The sequence below is a fragment of the Cardiocondyla obscurior genome, linkage group LG01 (assembly GCF_019399895.1).
Source record: "Cardiocondyla obscurior isolate alpha-2009 linkage group LG01, Cobs3.1, whole genome shotgun sequence".
Taxonomy (NCBI): domain Eukaryota; kingdom Metazoa; phylum Arthropoda; class Insecta; order Hymenoptera; family Formicidae; genus Cardiocondyla; species Cardiocondyla obscurior.
In genome coordinates this window covers 2420594-2432780 of record NC_091864.1, presented here as the reverse complement: position 1 = coordinate 2432780, position 12187 = coordinate 2420594, and the positions used below count along the sequence as shown (strand labels likewise).

General features: G+C 36.3%; 1 protein-coding gene across 32 annotated transcripts in view; it reads right to left on the bottom strand.

Annotated features, from left to right (window-relative positions):
* The window catches only part of LOC139105269 (longitudinals lacking protein, isoforms H/M/V), a 175982-nt gene that overhangs the window by 153401 nt on the left and 10394 nt on the right, over positions 1-12187 (bottom strand). The window lies entirely within an intron of this gene.

Sequence of the window (12187 nt, the reverse complement as noted above, 5' to 3'; positions counted from 1 at the left end):
AACACATATGTATAGTTGAATTTTCGTAGAAACTAGCCATTTATTGTAACAAAAATTGGCGATTAGCACCAGATTATTTCTAACGAGCCGATTTACAACAATGTTTTAACGCCGATTATATATATATATCCGAAAAAGTTTCTCTCACAAAGGTAATTCCTAATAATTCTGGACTCGATATATTTACAAAACGTACGCAATAATAATCACATAAAATACTAGTCCTCGTAATATTAAGATACAATTAAAACTTCCCAAAGGACTTTAAAATACGCTACTCAAAAATTTTCCTACCACTTCGGTAAACATTAATCACTAAGTCTTCAACGATACAAAAATTAATAAAATTATCTTCAATAAAACAATAAAAAGAAAAACAAAATGTGCTATCGGGTTCATCGTAAATAAAACAATGCTTCGAAAAATTACTAATTAAACGTAGCAAACTCTATTCGCGTCGCGGGACAAATTAATAAACGCAATTCTCCCAACCGAAGTATCGAATCAAACTCCAAGAGTGTCACCGAAAATTAACATTAAAATCAAAATTCAAAGCAATAACAATGTAAAAAACCTCGCAGCAGACTTTATACTTAGAGGCCAACTTGAAGTTCGGTAAATTAATTTCGATTTCTATCGAGCAACGCAACTTTCGCATCTACGCCCATGGAATGTAGATGACGACGATTGATTGCCCGAAAGAAAACGTAAACTACAAAAACTACATTTAAATATAGATATTGATTTGAATTTATCTAACACAAGAACGAAAATGTGGGATAAAAAAAAATCTTAATTCCTAATTTGATATCGAAACGCGCGGCTCATTCATTTGTCGACGAAACACAAACTATTATAAGAGATGAAAATCACACGAGAAAAAAAAAAAATTAGACTATACGAATCGATACGCTAGACTTTGTTGAAGATGCCATTGCCTCTGTTGTCGACTGATGTTGGGCCCTTGTTCTCATATTCTCTTTGGGTGTAGATGTGACGGATCAAACGTGATACTTTGACTCCTTGATATAAGGTGTCAAAACGATGGCCCTGTGACTTTTGATGTATCCGCATGATGTCCAGTCTAGAGAAACGATGCCGACAGGTCCTACAGGCAAATCGCTTCTCTACTCTGCACTCGTAGCGCCGACGCCTATCCAAGTAGTATTTAATCGAATAACGTCGATCGAAGCGTGATCGATATTTGAGACCTAATTCTGAAACACCGTAGGATTCTCGCAGCTATCACACGAGCATACAACTGAAAAAGCGTACCTACATTCACGAAATTCTCTTATCTCGACGAGAAACGCGAACAGACGATTGAACCAAGAAATTTAGCTACACTCTGTCTCGTCTAATCTCACATTTAACTGATAACTGAAGATTGCAAATCGAAAGATAGTCGGAATAGAAGCTTAAATCGAAAATAAGAAACAAATGCGAAAGAATATTCTTTTTTCTTTTTTTTGTTAATGGACGATTTTTAAATTTAATGTCCATCTTTTTTATTAGATATTCGAATAAATATTGTAAATTTTGTTGTTAAGTAATTCTTATAAATTTACCACTTGTACAATATATTGCAGTGCTGGTAATGATCGCTGCGCAGCAATGATTAACAGAGCAACAATAATTGCAATAAAGTGGTAATAGTCAGTTACAATAAATTTAACAAAGATAGAACAAGCACTTTTAATTAAAAAAAAAATTTCTATCCAATTGTAATATTATAATCTTTGGGCATAAATAATTTACAAATTTTATTCTTTCACATTTATGAATATTTCAATCAGACAGTCTAATTTGTATTTATTAGAAAACGAGGACGACTTTTCTAAATCCAATTCTACGAGCTTATACGAGTTGCATTATGTGATGTACTTATGAAAAGTCAACTCTGAACAGTATATACATACGCAAACTTCTCTAAATTGTGACAAATATTATAAAATTTTACATACAATTATTTTCGTTCAAATATAAAAAAAAAAACTTTCTGAGATGTACACGCTTGAAATTTAAAGTGGACTTAAAATCTCTGCGAAACCCGCAGCGAGTTTTTAAAACCAATTTAAAAATCACAACCCGTCAAGGAAAATTCGAATTTTCAATGAAAAATGAACAATAAATTCCTCATTTTAATTTTCACCGACAATTCAAATTATTTTTCTTCCATCGCATCAAAGAAAGTTTTATTTATCGCTCGCCGTTATCCACTAATTCCACGACTTTTATTAAAATTTTTGTTAAAGCTATGTACTGCAACACAGAATTAAAACTCACTGAATTTATTAGTTATATAATAATTCGATATCTGCGAAAAGCGACGCAATATTACACATAAAACTTAATTACTTTGCAACGCTACTCGCAACATATTCGAATTCTTTTAAACAACTTAAAGATCTGTAAGTGCCACATGTATATTCATAATAGCTCTAACAAAAATCAAAGATTAATTTATTGGTTTTTAATTGGATTTATAATCAAACGGAATTTTGCGCGAATCGAAAATGGTTCTGTACATACTGTTCACTCAAATTTTGCAAAACGTAAGTGACGAGGCTCCCTATTACGAATTAACAAACTCCTAAATTATCTCTTCAATACTAAACAATCCAAGGATAAACAAATTGCAACCTAACGACTTTAAAATCTCACCCATTTATGTCGAAATATACATTTTGCGATCTGATTAATTTCACAAAAAAAAACTCGAAAGATTCTACAAGTTTCCCCTCTCGAATCGAATATTTAAACTCAAGATCAGTCCATTCATACAAAAGAAATTATAGAAACATGATCACCATCACAAGGAACGCGATTGAAGCAATGGAATCCTTTTCTTTAACGTAGCACGTATGTCGAGCTGAAATGTTGAAAAAAAAAAGAACAAAAGGAATGGATAAAGGAGAGAAAGGAAAAAAAGAATATATCGGACATGTCATCGATTAGTCTGCATTCAGCGAACATTGCGCGACTTTGACTCATAAAAGCCGCACAATTTTCGCGAAACAAGTTCATAGAAAAATTTGTATAAAAAATTATTAGAAAATTTAATTAAGTCGCGCACTGAGTTTAAAGAATCTAAGTTAATCAATAATTATCAACTAGTAAACGTCGTGGCAATATTACGTCGCTTACCAGCGTATGTATTATTAAAATTATCTCGTCATTTACTGTTACACTTCACGATTTATGTATAAACCAAAAAAAAATCAGAGAAACGTGCCAAGAGTATATCTCATTTTTAATATAGTAAACAAATAGTGGCAGAAATAGAAGTTCTGAATTTGGGCAATGTAAAACTATCGGCTAATATATGTAAAAAAAATAAAATAAGATTAAACTTTTCAATAGCTGTTGAATGCTTAATTATTTTTTAAAGAACAAGAAAAAGATATTCAGAACCGACTACTTCTGCTAAAAATATTTTGCATATATAGATGTAATAAAGGTCGCCTTGTGCGCCGATACAACGCACAAAACTAAATACTTACGTGATTACAATTACCTTTTATGTTATTTTACCTTGACGTCGGAGAAACTCAACATGACAGCATCACATCCTCGCAAATCCGGTTGGCACATTTCTTTTTTTTTTTTTTTGTTTCCAAAAAAGCAAAGTACTTCTTTGAAAACGTCTTCGTCTCAAATCTTCTTGGTATCACAAATTTTCAGAATTAAATTAATAATTCATTATAAAGCATGGAAGTCATACATTTGTAGATTTCCATAAGAAAAAAAAAATTAACGCGATAAATACGAATATCATAAATCTTTCATAAAACTGAACATAATCATTGCAAGACTATCATTTAATAAAATTGATTTAAAAAGTAATTAACTGTAATCTAGAAATATCTTAATAGATAAATCTCACTTTTACCCATTCAAACGTACACACATACAAATTACACATAACTCCTCATACACGCAACAAATTCTTGCACAAAAATATGTAGAAAAATATCTCAATTTCTACGCATGTCACAAAAGTTTGATAAGATTACAGAAAAAAGTATCTATAAAATCCCATCAGACTTTTTAAGACAGCGAGAGCTTGATGTAATTTGATAAATACATATTTCATGTATTTTTTTTCTTTTTTCTATTATCAATCTACTTAAAAAGAAAACAAGATTAGATCATAAAACAGGTAAAATATATGAAATTAAATTACCATGATATTCGATAACCATGATAACTTATAATAACTCGTAAAAACTAGATGGATCATCGCTTATCATTAATTACCATAAATCTTACGCTGTATCATAAAATTACCAATACTGTACCATTCCCTTTATACATTACCAATTTGAAGATTTGAAATCGTCTTGATATCTTCTAGACCCTCGTTCGTAAGTTCTAAAATAGTAGAACCTTCGAACTCGAGCCGTCATCTTCATTCCGAGTTCTTGCAGATAAAATACACATCGCGAACGCGAGCTCGGCCGAAGCTCGAGCAAGAAAAAATTAAATTGTCGATCGAAAAAGCATAGATAAAAACAATAACCAATAAAAAAAAAACCCGATCTTCTCGAAATCCGAATATCCCAAACTTAGGATAATCGAAAAACTCAACCATTTAATTTACCTTTGCTATTGAACTTAAATCTCTGAATCTCAAAATGAGACTCAACGAGTTTACCTCTTAAAATTTTTTTTTTTTTCGTCCAAGATATCTGCTTCAATCTTCTCTCTTCTTTTGAGACCCTGTAATAATCACGCCTTGTTAACAGAAAATCCAGAAATGTGACAATTCATATAAATCGTCAGATCAAATTTAATAAAACATGTTCGAAAAGTGCAAAAGAACGACTCTTCTACAATGCTATCAGCTTGAACATAACGAGTAACGACATTGTCACAATCTTAAAATTTCTGAAAACAAAATATAAAAAATGTTAACACTCCAACACAATACAGTTTCACCAAATTTTAGAAAATTTATTTTTAATAATTCTAAAATACCGAAGTCAGAAAAACACATTTCCAACTCGATACTAAAGAAATAATGAATAAACTCTCTAAAATTTTAATAAAACTGAATAAAAATAATTAAAGACGAAAGTCTCTTTCGTGAGACGCTGTAATTTTTATATCGCTTTTAAATTATTTTCATCGTTGCTAAAAGCAAGAAAGATTATCATCTTTCTTATCAATATATCAACGAAAAAAATAATCTAAGATCGATATAAATACACATTAAAACACAAGTAAAATTTGCATTTTATACATATTTGCCATACACTCGATCTTCTTTTCGCACATTTATACCTCTTCATTCAACCAGACATTTAAAAAAATTATAAAAGGAAAAAAATTATTGTAAACGAAAGCAGAAATATCGCTTACGAGAAGTGATCTTAATCGTCTTACCAATGATTAAGACTCGCCGACTCGTACGTGTGGCCCATTTTCATTTGCAATAACGTCAAACGGTAATCAGCATGTTATACATATCATCATTACGTAAATAGGCGAAAATAAATTACGTATACACATCATTATACGCGTGTAGTACAGCACGCATAAATGCATAAGTAACGTGTTTACGTAGATTACGAGATTATATTGCGATATACCCAGGGTTATTGAAATTTCTGACGAATATCTCTATCGCATTACCTTTTTACCTTGACCTCAGTATTACCTGTTTACCTCATCACTCCAAGAGTGTTCTTACCGGAATGTATTATCTGTGCTGTTGCAATCTTCAATCTTCTTTCTTGAAGAAAAAAAAAAAACGGCGGCGCCAATCAATTTTGTTCTACGCTAAAAAAAAAAAAGTTGCGCGAACAAAAGTCAGCTGCACGCTACCAAAACCGCGAAAACGTGGAAAATGAATCCGTCCCCCCTTAAAAAAAAATTCCAACAGTCAACGTCTGAATAACATTAATTCAGACGTCATCTGTACGTTTTTTAACACTCGAGCACTTCGTTAATCCTTCAAGATCCGACGATCTTATTCGTCGGCATCACCTTTCTGAAACTCTAGCTCGCGCGAGAATACCACAAAGATAACGTTCGAATGAGATCATCGGAATCTAAAAGAACGCGATATGTCACGCGACTACCGAACGCGTTCGCAGCAAAAAAAAGCAACGAAAGCGCGATTCATCAGCTCCTGTTTTTTAGCAAACGTGCAAAAAGCACGCTTGCAGGTTCTCTTCTCTCTTCTGATTTCGCTGAATTCCTTAGTGGAACGTTGAAGGAGACATGTGCGCGCCGTTCCGATCGAGAAATCGCTCGATCGTAACACCACCCTCCCGCGCGTCCCGTCTTCATTTTCCTCTCGAGCTCTTCATCATCAACGTAGCCTAGACACTTGGAGTAGGTCAAAGTACAAAGATAAAGGGAGTATACAGAGAAAAATTATGACATGGCATGGTACAACAATACAACGATAATCGAATAACGAGTACAATACCATGAATAATGACAACGATGTAAAAATATGTTTATACGTAATCATTATAAGTATATGTATATATAACGATATTTTATATATCGAAAAATATAGTATTATATAGTGTTAAGCATTATATATCAAGTATATATAAATGTGAATATATACTATCCTTTCTTTCGAGCGCTCATATGTATACATACATACGTGGCGCATGTACATATGCACATATGAGACCAGTAATATTGTAAATCGGGTTAATTAAATAGTTCATGTTTTATGCGTTACGAACAAAGAAGCGAGTTATGTACACGTGGGTTAGTAAAAAAAAAAAAAATAATCGAACGTGTGTGAGCGTGAACGGCAGTGGCTATTACCCTTTTCTACCCGCGTAAATATTTCGTTTTGCATACACAGGTAATTAAATATCACTACCAGCACCATGCATACGTTGCTATCAGATCCCGTTCCCGATAACAACACGTCCACCGTCACGCTTGCACACCTCCGCAGAGTTAAGGTGTAATAGTTATACTACCGAAGGAAGCGTGGCATGCAAAAGACGAATTACGCCAAAAAAAAAAAAAAATATATATATATATATATGTAAATATATAAATATATATATATATATATATATATATGGCACAAATGGGTTGAAAACTATCGAGTGTACGTATACACGGAATGGACAAAGAAAAAAAATTATATATATATGAATATATAATATATAAATTTTTCACACATCGTTATATCGTACTGCATGTAACTCCTGGTCCGCGCACGCTTGCGCGACCAAGACATTTATGTGGCACGTGCTTTTTTTGTTCGTTTTACTGACCGCGTCTTTCATAGAGAGCCGCAGCACCCAAAGTATGCACATGTTAACATACGTGCGACGACGCGTGAAAGAGACATTGCACGACGTAGACGGATCACGGGGGGATCCCTTTTTCTTTTCCGGAGAATCGCGAGGAGCGGATTTTCGATCGGTTTCGCGACTTACGACCAGCCGTTATGAAAAGCGCGTTTCGAGGAAAGAAAAAGAAACGGGAGAAGAGATAGACGAGGCAGATGTATGTGGATAAAAGGTGATACCCACGCACTTCGTCGTGCATAATAAAAAAAAATTAAAAAAAAAAAGATGGGAAAGAAGAAAACGAAATAACCCCCTAAGTGACCATGGTAACAGAGCAGAGAATTCTATCGAGTACGACTGGCCGTACATCAACGCACCCGGTTGTTCGATCCGCAATCGACGAGAATGCAGGGTAATGCAATGTGTCTCTCACACGATTCTCGTGCAAGCTTCCCGGTTCGATTTCTGTGCATGATTTTAGCACACGCGACCCCGTTTGCATACATACATGTGTACGTGATTCTTTCTTTATTCTTCACCAACAAAAAAAACACGTCACGGCTACAATGGGCTGATTTCTTTTTTTTTTTTATCGTCTGGGATCTAAGGGTGAATCCCGGATCGGCAGAGGCAAACGCGAACGTTTCACTATTGTCGGAAGAAGCGGCCGGAGGCGATTGTCCACAAAGGATAGCAAGAATATTCGTCGACCATTCCTTCGAACAGGCGTGTGCGAGTGCGTGTGCATACGCGCGCGTTTGCCTTTACCCTTTATCTTGTCGTCGGGAACGCTTTTGCGTGTTTCCGCGACAGAAAATACGAGGAAAAAAAAAAAAATAAATAAATAAATAAAACGAGAGAGATCTACGCGCTGCGAATAACGTGGCGCAACTCCGGTCCTAAAGATCGCGAACTCGGCGTCTCGTCACAGAACTCACTCAAAGAAAGATCAACAAACGTACGTGAAAGACATATGAAAAAAGCGGTAACTAAAGGTGAGTACGAGAGAGCTTTTAAAGTGGAAATTTTAAAACAAAATAAAAAAAAAAAAAAAAAAATTTAATGAAGGGAGACGTGTTTTTCGCGGAGCAATAAAGCCTTCAAAAAAAAATTTAAAAAAACAAAGAAAGGCTATGAGACTCCAAATCGCGGTGGCTCGAGACATGAATTTTTAAGTATCGACCCTTCTTTTTGTTCCCGAACGGACTCCGTGCGAAAAACTAGATTCAAGGCAACAAGTCTCTGACGGTGAAAAAAAACGACCTTCGCTATCAATGCGAGCATCTGTCCAATGTATTTTTCTTTCAAAGTGTATCGCGCACGACACACTGATAATACGCGTTTAGAGAAAAACAGTGGAGGGCAGAATGCATTTTCCGTCTGCCGTGACGAGCTGGCAAGAGAAGCCCTCGCGATTCTACACGGGCACCTGGCGCGTAAGGACATCGCGAAAAGAACACTACCGTCGAGTACCACGTCAGGAACCGCGCGATCGCGAGTACGAATTTCGAGATTTAATAACGCTAGCATTGACAGAGAGGCCGCTCCTCTCTCTCCGGAATTACCTTGCCTCCCACGTTGGATCGTCTCGTTAGGACGATCGAGTATCCTAAAAGATTACGGGAAAAAAAAAAATCCCCCGACCGAGTCTAAGAAAAGTCTTCCCCCTTTCCTTATCTAATGTCCATATTAAAGATAAAAATTAACTTCTTGCACTACCTGTCTCTTTCTCTCTCTCTTTTCTCTCTCTCAACGTCTCTCCGCAAATTATTAGAATTTTTGTGCTTCGCGATACGATTATTTTAACGGAAATTAAAAGATAAGAGAAATAAAGCGCCTGACATTATATTAGTTTCATTCTTTCTCGTCGTAAAGAAATATCGCATCGTGATTTTTATATTGTTTCGCAAAGATTGCTCCGACACAATACCGAGACATCTTTTTTTTTAAGCTATCGAATAACTCGGAGAACGTTTTACAATCGCGAAGGATGCGCACGATTTCCGGCTCAACCATCTGGGATAACCGGCATCCGGTTGCATCTGCCGTTCAGTATTGCAGCTGTCGCCGACGCATTAGCAGATGCAAGCAGGCTCACAGCTGGCCTGTCGTTTCGAGAGACTACTTCGCGAAACCGAAATAATGATCCACGAAAATATCATCGTCACTTTCTTCATAAGCGAAGCTATTTTTCCCGAAATATATTCCGAGCTCCTATCGAACTTATCTGTCGCTCGTCATGCGAAAGAACCGATTTTTATCATAACTTATCGCTTATATTCGGCGTTGCAATTATTCCAATCGAACGATATTGCTTCCTATTGTCACGCAAAGTAACTGAACCGTGGGTCAATCTTGTCGTCGGGCGACTTCAACGTTGCGCAATGCGTATAATTGCCTCGATACGGTTCAACGAGTCTGTACAAGAGTTCGCGATAAATCTGGGTCATCAGTAAACCACGAGGGATTTCGTTTAATTTCCTCATTACGGTCTTATCTCCACTAACGCGTTCCTGGAGAGTTCTATCCCTTTGACTACGCGTTGCTCTACGCATTTGCGCCTAACTTTTACGCGCGTGTATTTATCAGCAAAAATCTAGAAGTGGTAAATATCACTAGCCAGTACTAGCAATAATAAATTACGTTTAATATGCAATATGAATTGGCTTTTGGCAGCCTCAATTTTTCGCACGCCCGATAACCGTATCAAATTATTATCAGTAATATTCACGTAAATATGTAATACTCCGTCGTGCCAGAAAATTTTTCTAAAAATAATACCGCGCAATCTAACTGCGAGTCTTTGTATCCCGCGCAAATAAGACACGTCAAAAACTTGGTTAATTCTTTCGCTCGCTCCTCGTCTATTTATATTCGAGAGAAACCTACCACGCGCGTTTGCTCTAAGCATCATGAAGTCCAAGGTCAGTGAATGTTCGTGAGAATGCCTCGGCCAGGCAATAAGCACACATGCCTATTATATTATACATAACGTTATTTGCTCGTGACCACCGCGAGCGGTTTAGGTAGCAACAAGCCTTAAAAATAACGAGCCTTTGAAAACTTCACGTTCGTCAATTCTTAGAGAATTGAATTCTCTCCCGTGAGGAAATATAAAAATTAAATTCGCCTATTGATGTGCCGACGTTCACGTTGAAGGTTGAGGTAAGAAATAAATTGAGAAAAGATTCGATTAAATATAATCTAATAAAGCAGATTTACGTAATCCGGAAAGCTTTAGTATAAACCTTGTCGAAGGCGACAGGCCAATATTCTTCATGGATTTACCGAAATTCACACAACGGTATGTATTCGTTAAACATTACGAAAAAAAAAAAAAAAAGATCCGCGAGGCGCACGTGTAAAGGCGTCACGTAAAAATTTGTGCGATGACATCATTCGAGAGTCAAGTAACTCTGCATAGGTTGCGTTAAATAGGATAGCTACTTCCTTCGAGCTGTAGAACCGTAGGAATCAGCGAAAAATAATCATAGTCGAAGGTGACGAGCGTCACCTCTAATATTCTATATATAGTAGTATCAAATTTCTAGAAAGTATGTAACGGCTATTGAAGTAGATACGCGAGAGCTCACGTAAGCCCCGTTATGAATTTCTGCCTGCCAAGAAGATTTAATGTTGCGCCTCGACTTGAATTTCCCGTAGCAACGGAGAAATAACGCTATCCGATAACGTCCCGAAATTTCTTTCGCCGCTCAATTCGCTGAGCCACGTATTTTATTTCGCGAGCGTACATTTAAAACAGCGAGTTATATTTCATTCGCATATATCCGCATCAAAACAAGTACGTCATACACTGCCCCGATTCATATAAGCATGTATTAAAATTCTCGTCGTTGAATTTATTGCACATCGTTGGACTTGATGAAAACTCGTGAACGTAAACAGATCGGTTTCAAAGGGAGAGAGAGAGAGAGAGAGAGAAAGAGAGACTATCGAGAGATATCTACCTACTCAATTCTATCATGGATCTTTACACCTACACGTTTTATCGATGACGCGCGATTCCGCGTAACAATTTTTATCAACTTTGTCTAACAATAGCAAATTAATTACGTCCCATTTCGTTAAATAAGTATTTATGATATTAGTAAAAAAAAGATTTTTCTTTTTGACCGAGATAACGAAGTAAAAAAATACTTATAATTTTCTGTTTTCCAATCGCCCACTTATCTCAATTATTTCTTTACAGCTGTTATAAGCGCGTTCACGTACAAAAAAAAAAAATTAAATTTTGCATTAGAGGAAGGTAATTACAGTATTTACTGCTAACTACTGTTATATTACTTCGCGCAAAATTATCATCAAGAATGAGATACAGTTAGTCCTTCGTGCTTTTTTTTTTTTTTTAACGGCGCGAAATTGACACGAGATAGTGGGTCTCGTGTTCTCCCTGGTCGGTTTGCGGGATGTCCTCCTCGCGCTGTCGTACTCCTTTCGGAGGAGAGAGAGGCCGCAGCGTCGCGCGTTGCAAGGCTGACGAAGACGAGACGATGATAAAACGTACAACGTAATACCGATTATAGGAAACCGATTGCGGTTGGCGCGATAAAAAAAAAAGGCGCGTGCGGCTCGTCTTACGTCAAGTCTCGCCTATCGCATGGCGCTACGCTAAGAGAGGAAAAGATAGAAAGAGATACACAAAGAACTTAAGAATTTAACGGAAAGCTCTACATGCTCTGGTAGAAAATAAAAAGCTCTTTCAGAGACCGTGCTACACTTGAACGCACCGGAATCTAGGTTGAACCACGTTATCGACAACGAAAGAAAAAGAAGCTCCGCCCCGCCTGCGCAATAGACACATATTACGCACGCGTGTACACGTCATTCGAAACTTTTGTTAACATACTCGGTAGTGAATGAGCCATTCTCAGGTCTATCACATTCAAGAG